General features: G+C 47.1%; 7 pseudogenes across 4 annotated transcripts; all 7 read right to left on the bottom strand.

The window, feature by feature from the left end:
• Window positions 1–2: 2 nt before the first annotated feature.
• On the bottom strand, window positions 3–1706 carry LOC127140190 (NADH-ubiquinone oxidoreductase chain 5-like; annotated as a pseudogene).
• Window positions 1011–2877, bottom strand: LOC127140202 (NADH-ubiquinone oxidoreductase chain 4-like; annotated as a pseudogene).
• A 1194-nt stretch (window positions 2878–4071) lies between these two features.
• LOC127140199 (ATP synthase subunit a-like) lies at window positions 4072–5540 on the bottom strand (annotated as a pseudogene). Its single transcript, XR_007810555.1, has one exon. The product of XR_007810555.1 is annotated as an ATP synthase subunit a-like (transcript).
• LOC127140201 (cytochrome c oxidase subunit 2-like) lies at window positions 4072–6469 on the bottom strand (annotated as a pseudogene). Its single transcript, XR_007810557.1, has one exon. The product of XR_007810557.1 is annotated as a cytochrome c oxidase subunit 2-like (transcript).
• On the bottom strand, window positions 4072–7897 carry LOC127140194 (cytochrome c oxidase subunit 1-like; annotated as a pseudogene). The gene has a single exon (XR_007810551.1). The product of XR_007810551.1 is annotated as a cytochrome c oxidase subunit 1-like (transcript).
• On the bottom strand, window positions 4072–9598 carry LOC127140197 (NADH-ubiquinone oxidoreductase chain 2-like; annotated as a pseudogene). The gene has a single exon (XR_007810553.1). The product of XR_007810553.1 is annotated as an NADH-ubiquinone oxidoreductase chain 2-like (transcript).
• A 42-nt stretch (window positions 9599–9640) lies between these two features.
• Window positions 9641–10792, bottom strand: LOC127140196 (NADH-ubiquinone oxidoreductase chain 1-like; annotated as a pseudogene).
• Between the last annotated feature and the right edge of the window lie 35 nt (window positions 10793–10827).

Below are 10827 nucleotides of genomic sequence, written 5' to 3'. Positions count from 1 at the left end.
GGGCCTGATTTTTCTAATCAAGTTTGGTCGATTGTCTGGCTTGCGATGGTTTGACCTAGGAATAGATTTAGTTTTGGGGCGAGACGGTGGATAATTGGTGGGAAGAACCCTAGCATGTTGGAGAAATGGTGGGGAATTAGGGTGGGAGTGGGTTTAAATTGTTTGTTTGTGAGGGTTGCTAGTTCTAGGGCTATTAGAAGTCCTAGGACTGTTACTGTTAGAGCGGCCAGTTTTAGTATTGGAGGCATAGATATGACGGGCGTTTTGGTTGGAATAATGTTGGAGGAAATCAGCAAGCCGGCGATGATACTTCCTCACGCTAGTCGTTTGATGGGGTTGATTACCGCAGGGTTGTTTTCGTTGATAGGGGAGAGGGAGTTAAAGCGGGGGTGTCCTATTGACACAAAGTAGATAACACGTAGGCTATAGATGGCTGTGAATGAAGTTGCTAGTAGGGTTAAGACAAGGGCTCAGGCGTTAAGGTAGGATGTGTTGAGTGCTTCGATGATGGCGTCTTTGGAGAAAAATCCGGCTAGAAAGGGGTGCCCGTGAGGGCTAGGCTTCCGATGGTTAAGCATGAAGAGGTGAAGGGGGTGAGGCAATGCATGCCTCCTATTTTTCGGATGTCTTGTTCGTCATTTAAGCTGTGGATAATTGAGCCTGAAATAGGAAGAGTATTGCCTTGAAGAATGCATGAGTACAAATGTGTAGGAAGGCTAATTGTGGTTGGTTAAGTCCAATGGTAACTATTATTAGACCTAGTTGGCTAGAGGTGGAGAAGGCAACGATTTTCTTGATATCATTTTGGGTAAGGGCACAGGTGGCAGTGAAGAGGGTAGTTAGGGCGCCTAGGCAGAGACAGGTGGTGAGGGCAGTCTGGTTGTTTTCTATTAAGGGACTTATTCGGACTAAGAGGAAGATACCTGCCACAACCATTGTGCTTGAATGTAGTAGGGCAGAGACTGGTGTGGGACCCTCCATGGCGGAGGGAGCCATGGATGGAGTCCAAATTGAGCGGATTTACCGGTTGCAGCAATGACGAGTCCTAGTAGGGGGAGGGTGAGGTCTATGTCTTTGGCAGAGGCAAATATTTGTTGTATTTCTCATGAGTTGAGGTTTATTGCGATTCATGCTATGGTGAAGATCAGTCCGATGTCTCCTAGGCGATTGTAGAGAACTGCTTGTAAAGCTGCGGTGTTTGCGTCGGCTCGGCCGTGCCATCAGCCGATGAGGAGAAATGATATGATTCCCACACCTTCTCAGCCGATGAAGAGTTGGAATATGTTGTTTGCTGTAACTAGGATGATTATTGCGATTAGGAAGATTAAAAGGTACTTGAAGAAGCGATTTATATTAGGGTCTGCGTGTATGTATCATGATGCAAATTCCAGGATAGACCAGGTCACGTATAGTGCGACTGGGGTAAAGATAATTGAGTAGTGGTCAAATTTAAGGCTGATGTTTATGTCAAAGGTGGCAATATTTATTCAGTTTCAGTTGGTGATAATTACTTCTAGGCCTTCGTTTAGGAATAGGAATAGGGGAAGTAAGCTGATGAAGAAGGCTAGTTTTACTGCTGTCTTTACGTGGGAGAGTGCCCAGTTTTGGTTTTGAGGGAGGGGAGAAAGGGTTGTCAGAATGGGGTATGCGAGGACAGCAAAAATAATAATTAAGCTTGATGTTATTGCAAGTGAAGCTGGGTGCATAGCTACTACTTGGATTTGCACCAAGAGTTTTTGGTTCCTAAGACCAACGGATGAGCTGTTATCCTTTAGAAGCGGGCAAGTGAGCCATGGGGTTTAACCATGGGTGCGAAGGTTAGCAGCCTTCGTTGCCGGCGGGCCTCTCTTGGTGAATAAGGGGGTTTTAACCCCTGTTTTCAGAATCACAATCTGAGGTTTTGGTTAAACTATATTTACAGATCAGTCAGGTTCAAATTAGTTCTGGTTTGAAGATTAGAAGTGTAACAGGGTTAAGTGGAGTGCGATAACTAAGTGTTCTCGAGAGTGTGAGGGGTCTAGGGATTTGATATGGGGAGGTAGGCGACCTCGGTGGAGGAACATATAGAGGGAGTAGGCTGCGGTAATTAGGACACCGGCCCCTGTAAATAGGATTGTCCATGGAGATCAGTTGCATAGTGCGGTAAGGACTATTAGCTCTGCTATTAGGTTGGGTAGAGGGGTAATGCTAGGTTGGCGAGCGTGGCGAGGAATCATCATGCTGTTATTAGTGGGAGGGCTATTTGTAGGCCTCGTGTCAGTAGTATTACTCGACTGTGAGTGCGTTCGTAGTTGGTATTGGCTAGGCAGAATAGGGCGGAGGCTGTCAGACCGTGTGCGATCATGAGGATGAGTGCACCGGTGAAGCTTCATTGGGTTTGGATTAAGATCCCCGCTACGACGAGGCCTATGTGAGCTACTGATGAGTAGGCAATTATGGACTTTAGGTCAGCTTGACGAAGGCAGGTTGAACCTATTATGACGAGGCCTCATAGGGCAAAAATGATGAAGGGGTAACTTAGTTCTTTAGTGAGGGGGTCTAAGATGGCTATTATACGCATTATCCCATAACCTCCTAGTTTGAGAAGAACGGCGGCAAGAATCATTGAACCTGCAACGGGGGCTTCTACGTGTGTGCTTTTGGGAGTCATAAGTGAACTCCATAAAGGGGGAGTTTGACTAAGAAGGCTAGCATACATCCTGCCCATCATAGTTTGTTTGAGTAGGATGTGTAGTAGGTTGGGTACAGGAATTGTGTTGTTAGGATTGATAAAGATCCTGCATGGTGTTGGAGCACGAGGAGGGCAACAAGTAGGGGGAGGGAGGCTATTAGGGTGTAGAATAGGAAGTAAACTCCTGCGGTAATGCGTTCTGCTTGGTTACCTCATCGAGTAATAATAATCAGGGTGGGGATGAGGGTGGCTTCGAATGCGATGTAAAATAAAGCTATTTCTGTGGCGCTAAATGCTAGGATCAGGAAGAATTGTAGGAGGTCAATAGGGAAATGTAAGTTCGTTGTCGGTTAGCAGGTTCTAGGGCTAAGTGGTTTTGGCTTGCCAGAATCATGAGTGGTAGTAGTCAGCAGGTCAGTATTAGGAGGGGGATTGAGATGGGGTCAACTGCTACGTAGAGTTAAGGGTGGATCAGCTGGTTTCAGCTAGACAGGTTAGTCAGGTTGTGCTATATATGGCAATAAGGAGGCTGTGGGCAAGAGTTGCGGGTCATAGCCATTTTGCGGGTGTTAGTCAAGTTGTAGGAATGAGCATAATTGTGGGGATAATCATTTTTAGCATTGTAGAGGTTGAGACTTTGGAGATGGTCAGTGCCATGAGTGCGGGCAGTGGCTACTAGGAGTGCAAGTCCAGCGCTTGCTTCACATGCTGAGAAAGCCAGGAGGAGCATGGGAGATGCTGAAAAGCAAGTAGAGTCAAGTTGGAGGGTTCAGAGTGAGAGGGCAATGAACAGGGAAAGTATCATTCCTTCTAAGCACAAGAGGGCAGAGAGAAGGTGATAGCGGTGAAGGGCGAGACCGGTGAGGCCAAGTATGAATGCAGACGTAAAGGCAAAGTGAGAAGGTGTCACTTGGATAATTGTGGGTTTTAACCACAAGCTTTTGAGCCGAAATCAAATGTCTTTTTTAAACTAATTATCTACTCGGCCCACTCTAGGCCGCCTTGCATTCATTCGTAGATTAGGCCCAGGGTTAAAAGCAGTAGGATGGCTGAGGCCCATAAAAATGTAAGTAGGGGGGATTCTAGTTGGTCTCCTCAGGGAAGAGGCAGAAGAAGGGCGATTTCTAGGTCAAAAAGAAGGAAAAGAATGGCGACGAGAAAGAATCGGAGAGAAAAAGGTAATCGGGCGGTTCCTAGGGGGTCAAAGCCACACTCGTATGGGGAGAGTTTTTCGTGGTCTGGGTTTATTTGGGGCAGTCAGAAGGAAACAATGATCAAGATAGTGGAGATTAAGGCCATAATGATGACAACTATTAAGACTAGACTCATTATCTTTCCTTGGATTTTAACCAAGACCGGGTGATTGGAAGTCACTTATACTTATTTTAATACTAGAAAGATTATGATCCTCATCAGTAAATTGAAATGTATAGGAAAAGTCATACAACGTCTACAAAATGTCAGTACCATGCGGCTGCTTCGAATCCAAAATGATGTTCTGATGTAAAGTGATGTGAGATTTGGCGAGCAAGGCAAATAGCTAAAAATGTGGAGCCGATAAGGACGTGGAGCCCGTGGAAGCCAGTGGCTACGAAGAAGGTGCAGCCGTAGACCCCATCTGCAATTGTGAATGGTGCCTCATTGTACTCCATGGCTTGGAGGAAGGTGAAGTAAGCACCAAGGAGGATTGTTAAGGCTAGGGCGTGGATGGCTTGTTTTCGCTTGCCCTCTATAATTGCGTGGTGAGCTCAGGTGACTGTGACCCCTGAGGCAAGTAGAACAGCTGTATTAAGGAGGGGCACTTCGAAGGGGTCTAGGGGGGTAATGCCCGCAGGGGGTCAGTTGCCTCCTAGTTCTGGTGTGGGTGCCAGGCTTGAGTGGTAGAATGCTCAGAAAAAGCCTAGGAAAAATAGTACCTCTGATGTGATGAAGAGGATTATTCCGTATCGGAGGCCTTTTTGGACTGGTGGGGTGTGATGGCCTTGAAATGTTCCTTCTCGTACGATGTCTCGTCATCATTGGATTACTGTTAGGGTAAGTAAAATTGTCCCGAGTAGTATCAAAGAGGTGGAGTGGAAGTGGAATCAGACTGCGAGTCCTGACGTTATTAGTAGGCGGCAATAGCTCCTGTTAGGGGTCATGGGCTGGGGTCAACTATATGGTAGGGGTGTGAGTGATGTGCCATTATACGTTTTCTTGTAGGTAGAGGCTCAGAAGTAAGACGAAGACATAAGCTTGAATTATAGCAACGGCCACTTCAAGGAGGGTGAGTAAAAACAGTAGGGCAGTTGTCAGGACGGCCACCGTTGGTATTAGTGGAAGGAGGACAAAAGAAGCGGTGGCGATGAGTTGAATTAGTAAGTGTCCTGCTGTGAGATTGGCTGTTAGTCGGACTCCGAGAGCAATTGGACGGATGAGGAGACTGATTGTTTCGATGATAATTAGGATTGGAATTAGCAGGAGGGGGTTCCCTCTGGGAGAAGGTGGCCTAGGGCGTGGGTTGGTCGGTTTCGCATTCCAATAATTACTGTTGCGAGTCACAGGGGGACTGCGAGACCTAGGTTGAGAGATAGTTGTGTGGTGGGGGTGAAGGTGTATGGAAGGAGGCCTAGTATATTTAGTGATAGCAGGAAAATTATTAAGGAGGCCAATAGGGCGGCTCATTTGTGTGCCCCTCTTGATTTAAAGGCAGAAGAAGCTGTTGAGTAAATCGGTTGATTGATCAGTTTTGAAGGGTTAGTAGTCGGTTGCTTAATCATCGAGTTGATGGTGTTGGATAGAGGGTCCATGGGAGGGCAATGGCCATAGCAATCAGCGGAATTCCTAAAAAATTTGGAGATATAAATTGGTCAAAAAAGCTTAATGCCATGGTCACATTCAGGGATCAGTTTTAGGAGCTTTTGTGCTGTGGGGGGTAGGTTCATTAGGGAAAGAGTGGGCTAGAATTTTAGGAGGAATTACTGTTAGGAAGATGAGCCAGGAAAAGGTTAGGATGGCGAGCCATGGGGCGGGGTTTAGTTGAGGCATATTCGCTAAGGGTGATTAGGCGCCACCAATCTTTAGCTTAAAAGGCTAACGCTGCTTGCCTGACTTAGCTTCTTAGCGAGGTGTATTCTGCCATTATTAGCGATGTTCAGTTTTCGAAGTGTGGCAGGGGAACTGCTTCGATCACAATGGGTATGAAGCTGTGGTTAGCCCCGCAGATTTCAGAGCATTGTCCGTAGAGGATGCCTGGTCGGTTAACAATAAAGGTTGTTTGGTTGAGCCGGCCAGGAATTGCATCTACTTTTACGCCCAGGGATGGTACGGCTCAAGAATGAAGTACGTCTTCTGCGGAGATGAGGACTCGGATTGGGGATTCTACGGGGATTACCATTCGGTGATCTGCCTCTAGGAGCCGAAACTGGCCGGGAGTAAGATCTTGTGTTGGGACCATGTAGGAGTCAAAGCCGAGATCGTCATAGTCTGTATATTCGTAGCTTCAGTATCATTGGTGCCCATTGCTTTAATTGTAAGATGTGGATCATTGATTTCATCTATTAGGTAAAGGATTCGGAGGGATGGGAGGGCAATCATAATCAGCACAATTGCCGGGAGGACGGTTCAGATGACCTCAATTTCCTGGGAGTCTAGAATAAGTTTGTCCGTTAGCTTAGAGGTGATTATGGCTACAATAATGTATAGGACGAAAGCGCTAATCAGGAAAACGATTATTAGGGCGTGATCATGGAAGTGGAGGAGTTCTTCTATTAATGGTGAAGCTGCATCTTGAAAACCTAGCTGTGAAGGATGTGCCATTGTTTGTCTAAGACACGCAGGAATCTAACCTGCAATTTTGCCTTGACAAGGCAGCGTAATGGTTTTACTAGTGTCTTATAAGGAAGTGACAGAGCGGTTATGTGGTTGGCTTGAAACCAATCTATGGGGGTTCAATTCCTCCCTTTCTCGTTAGTTATTTCGAGCTTGGACAAAGGCAGGTTGTTCGAATGTGTGATAGGGGGGAGGACAGCCGTGAAGTCATTCTATGTTTGTGGCGGTGAATTCTACTGCTAAGACTCCACGTTTGGCAGTGAATGCTTCTCAGATAATGAACAAGAATAAAATAACGGCTACAAGGGATACTAGAGACCCAATGGAGGACATAGTGTTTCATAGGGCGTAGGCATCCGGGTAGTCTGAGTATCGTCGAGGCATTCCGGCTAGTCCTAGGAAGTGCTGAGGGAAGAAAGTTAAGTTTACCCCTGCGAATATGATTCCGAAGTGGATTTTTGTTCATGTGCTGTGCAGGGTGTAACCTGTAAATAGAGGGAATCAGTGGACAAAGCCGGCAACAATTGCGAATACGGCCCCCATAGACAGGACGTAGTGGAAGTGGGCAACTACGTAGTATGTGTCGTGGAGAACGATGTCTAGGGAAGAGTTGGCCAGGATAATACCAGTCAGGCCTCCGACTGTGAATAGGAAGATGAATCCGAGAGCTCAGAGCATTGGGGTGTCTCATTTAATGTTTCCGCCGTGGATTGTTGCAAGTCAGCTGAAGACTTTTACGCCAGTTGGGATGGCAATAATCATAGTTGCGGATGTAAAGTAGGCGCGTGTGTCAACGTCCATCCCTACGGTGAACATATGGTGGGCCCATACGATAAATCCTAAGAGGCCAATAGCTATTATAGCTCAGACTATGCCCATGTATCCGAAGGGTTCTTTTTTCCCACAGTAGTAGGCTACGACATGTGAAATTATTCCAAAGCCGGGGAGGATAAGAATGTACACCTCCGGGTGGCCGAAGAACCAGAACAGATGTTGATAGAGAATCGGGTCTCCCCCTCCGGCAGGATCGAAGAATGCTGTGTTTAGGTTACGATCTGTAAGAAGCATGGTGATACCGGCGGCTAGGACTGGGAGGGAGAGTAGAAGAAGAACGGCTGTAATCAAGACTGCTCAGACGAATAGGGGGATTTGATATATGGAGACGGTAGCGGGTTTTATGTTAATAATGGTCGTGATAAAGTTAATGGCTCCAAGAATTGAGGAGACACCCGCTAAGTGGAGAGAAAAGATGGTCAGATCGACGGATGCTCCAGCGTGAGCGAGGTTGCTAGCAAGGGGAGGGTATACAGTCCAACCGGTCCCAGCTCCAGCCTCTACCCCAGAAGAAGCCAGGAGAAGGAGGAAAGAAGGGGGGAGAAGTCAGAAGCTTATATTGTTCATTCGGGGAAATGCCATGTCTGGTGCTCCAATTATTAAGGGGACTAGTCAGTTTCCGAAGCCTCCGATCATGATTGGCATTACTATAAAGAAAATTATCACGAAAGCGTGGGCGGTGACGATTACGTTATAGATTTGGTCATCCCCAGGAGTGAGCCGGGCTGACTAAGTTCTGCTCGGATGAGCAAGCTAAGAGCGGTGCCCACTATTCCGGCTCAAGCACCAAATACTAGATAAAGGGTGCCGATGTCTTTATGATTGGTAGAGAAAAATCAACGTGTGATTGCCACAGGTAGGATGGCTGAGTTTTAAGCGGTGGGTTGTAGCCCCGTAGACAGAGGTTCAATTCCTCTTCTTACCAAGTTCCGAGGTGTATAATCATGCTAGGTTGCAAACCTAGAGAAGCAGATTAGCGTCTGCCGGGGCTTTCCCCCGCCTTTAGTTGTTTAGGCGGGGGAAAGTTAGATGGATGCTCGCTGGCTTGAGCGCTTAGCTGTTAACTAAGAGTTTGTAGGATCAAGCCTGCCTATCTAGGAGGGCTTTAGCTTAATTAAAGCGTCTGTTTTGCATGCAGAAGATGTGAGTTAGTGTCTCGCAGGCTCTATCGGGGACTGGAGGATTTTCACTTCCGCTTAGGGCTTTGAAGGCCCTTGGTCTGGATATTAACCTAAGTCACCTTAGGGGGTGAAAAGGGCTATTGCGGCGGGGGCGAGGGGAGGAGAAGGATTGAGGTGGTAGTTGAGAGGGCTAGTGGCAGGTTAGATTGGGGTGGATGAGAGTCGTCAGGGAGTGGTTCCGGTGGCATTATTTGGGGACAGGGTAAGGGCTATTGCATAAGATAGGCGTAGAAAAGAATAGGCTGAGGAGGGCAGTGAGTGCGGTTAGTGTCGCTAGTGTTGATAGGTCTTGTTTGGTAAGTTCTTGAAGGATAAGTCATTTGGGCATAAATCCGGTTAGTGGGGGGAGGCCTCCGAGTGAGAGGAGAATTAGGGGGTGAGGGATGTTAGGGCGGGGGTCTTAGTTCATGAGATGGCTAGTGTGGCAATTAATAGAAAGGAGGGGGCCAGGAGATATGTAATTAGGGTAAGAAGTGTGATGGTCGGGGAGAATTGGAGGATGAGTATCATTCAGCCCAGGTGAGCGATTGAAGAGTAAGCAAGGATTTTTCGTAGTTGTGTTTGGTTAAGTCCTCCTCAGCCGCCGACTAGAGTTGAGGTCAGGCCCAATGTAATGAGGATGAAGGGATCGGCGGGTTGGATTTGCAGGAGGAGGGCAAATGGGGCTAATTTTTGTCAAGTGGATAGGATAAGCCCGGTAGTGAGGCTAAGTCCTTGTAATACTTCGGGGAGTCAGGAGTGTATGGGGCTAGGCCTACTTTTAGTGCTAGGGCGAGAATGATTATGGTTGTTGGGAAGGGATGTGTTATTTGTTGGATTTCTCATTGTCCGGTGAGTCAAGCATTGGTAGTGCTTGCAAAAAGAAGTATGGCTGCGGCGGTGGCCTGAGTGAGGAAGTATTTGGTTGTTGCTTCAACGGCTCGGGGGTGGTGGTGTTGGGTTATCAGGGGAATAATGGCTAGAGTATTAATTTCTAGTCCTATTCAGGCGAGAGTAGTCAGTGTGAACTTGTAAATGTAATGGTGGTTCCTAGGCCTAGTCCAAATAAGAGGGTAATTAGGACATATGGGTTCATTAGTGTAGGAGGGATTCTAACCTTCATTTTTGGGGTATGGGCCCAACAGCTTTAATTAGCTGACTATACTAGAAGGTGGTGTAGTGGAAGCACGAAGAGTTTTGATCTCTTTGGATGGGGTTCGAGTCCCCTCTTTCTAGAAGGAGTTGAGGGGACTTTAACCCCCATAATTCACTCTATCAAAAGTGGTCCTTAAACTTCGGGCACAGCTCCGTGTTATAGTTGGGGTGGGATGCCAGTGAAATGCGATAGGGAGTGCCAGGTGTCAAATTACCAGGGCTAGTGTGAGGGGAAGAAAATTTTTTCAGATTAGGTGCATAGGCTGATCATATCGGAAAGCGAGGGTAAGAGGCTCGGACTCATAAGAATAGTACGGATAGTAGTGCTGTTTTTGTTATCAGGTTGATGGTGGTGAGTTCGGGGATGGTGGGCAGGTGTGTAGCCCCAAGGAATAGGGTTGCGGAGAGTGTGTTTATCAGCAGAATGTTGGCATATTCTGCCAGGAAAAATAGGGCGAATGGTCCTCCTGCATATTCTACGTTAAAGCCTGAGACAAGTTCTGATTCTCCTTCAGTGAGGTCGAACGGGGCGCGTTTGTCTCTGCTAGTGTGGAAATGTACCATATGCAGCTAGTGTATGGCGGGGAGGATCAGTCAAATGCCTTCTTGGGCAGTGCTAAATGTTTGAAGGGTAAAGCCCCCTGTAAAGATGATGGTGCATAGGAGGATAAGTCCTAGGCTTACTTCATATGAAATAGTTTGGGCTACGGCTCGAAGGGCTCCGATTAGTGCGTATTTTGAGTTGGATGCTCAGCCTGAGCCGAGGATTGAGTATACTGCGAGGCTGGACAGCGCTAGGATAAATAAAATTCCCAGGTTTAGGTCGGCTACTGGGTATGGGAGGGGTATTGGGGTTCAGAGGGTGAGGGCCAAAGTAAGGGCTAGTATGGGGGTTATAAGAAAGAGGAGGGGGGAAGAAGTGGATGGTCGGATGGGTTCTTTAATAAATAATTTCACTCCATCCGGCGATGGGTTGAAGTAGGCCGTAGGGTCCGACAATGTTAGGACCTTTTCGGAGTTGCATGTAGCCCAAGACCTTTCGTTCAATCAGGGTTAAGAAGCAACGGCTAGGAGAACAGGAATAATGAATGCTAAGGGATTAATAATGTGTGTGGTAAGTGTTGAAATCATAGTTAAGGAGAGGATTTGAACCTCTGCATGAAAAGGGCTTAGGCCTTTCGCAGTTCCCAGGCTCTG

The sequence above is a fragment of the Lates calcarifer genome, unplaced genomic scaffold (genome assembly GCF_001640805.2).
Source record: "Lates calcarifer isolate ASB-BC8 unplaced genomic scaffold, TLL_Latcal_v3 _unitig_2421_quiver_1033, whole genome shotgun sequence".
Lineage (NCBI taxonomy): Eukaryota > Metazoa > Chordata > Actinopteri > Centropomidae > Lates > Lates calcarifer.
Note: the sequence above shows the minus strand (reverse complement) of the source record. Positions and strands in the feature narration are given on the sequence as shown.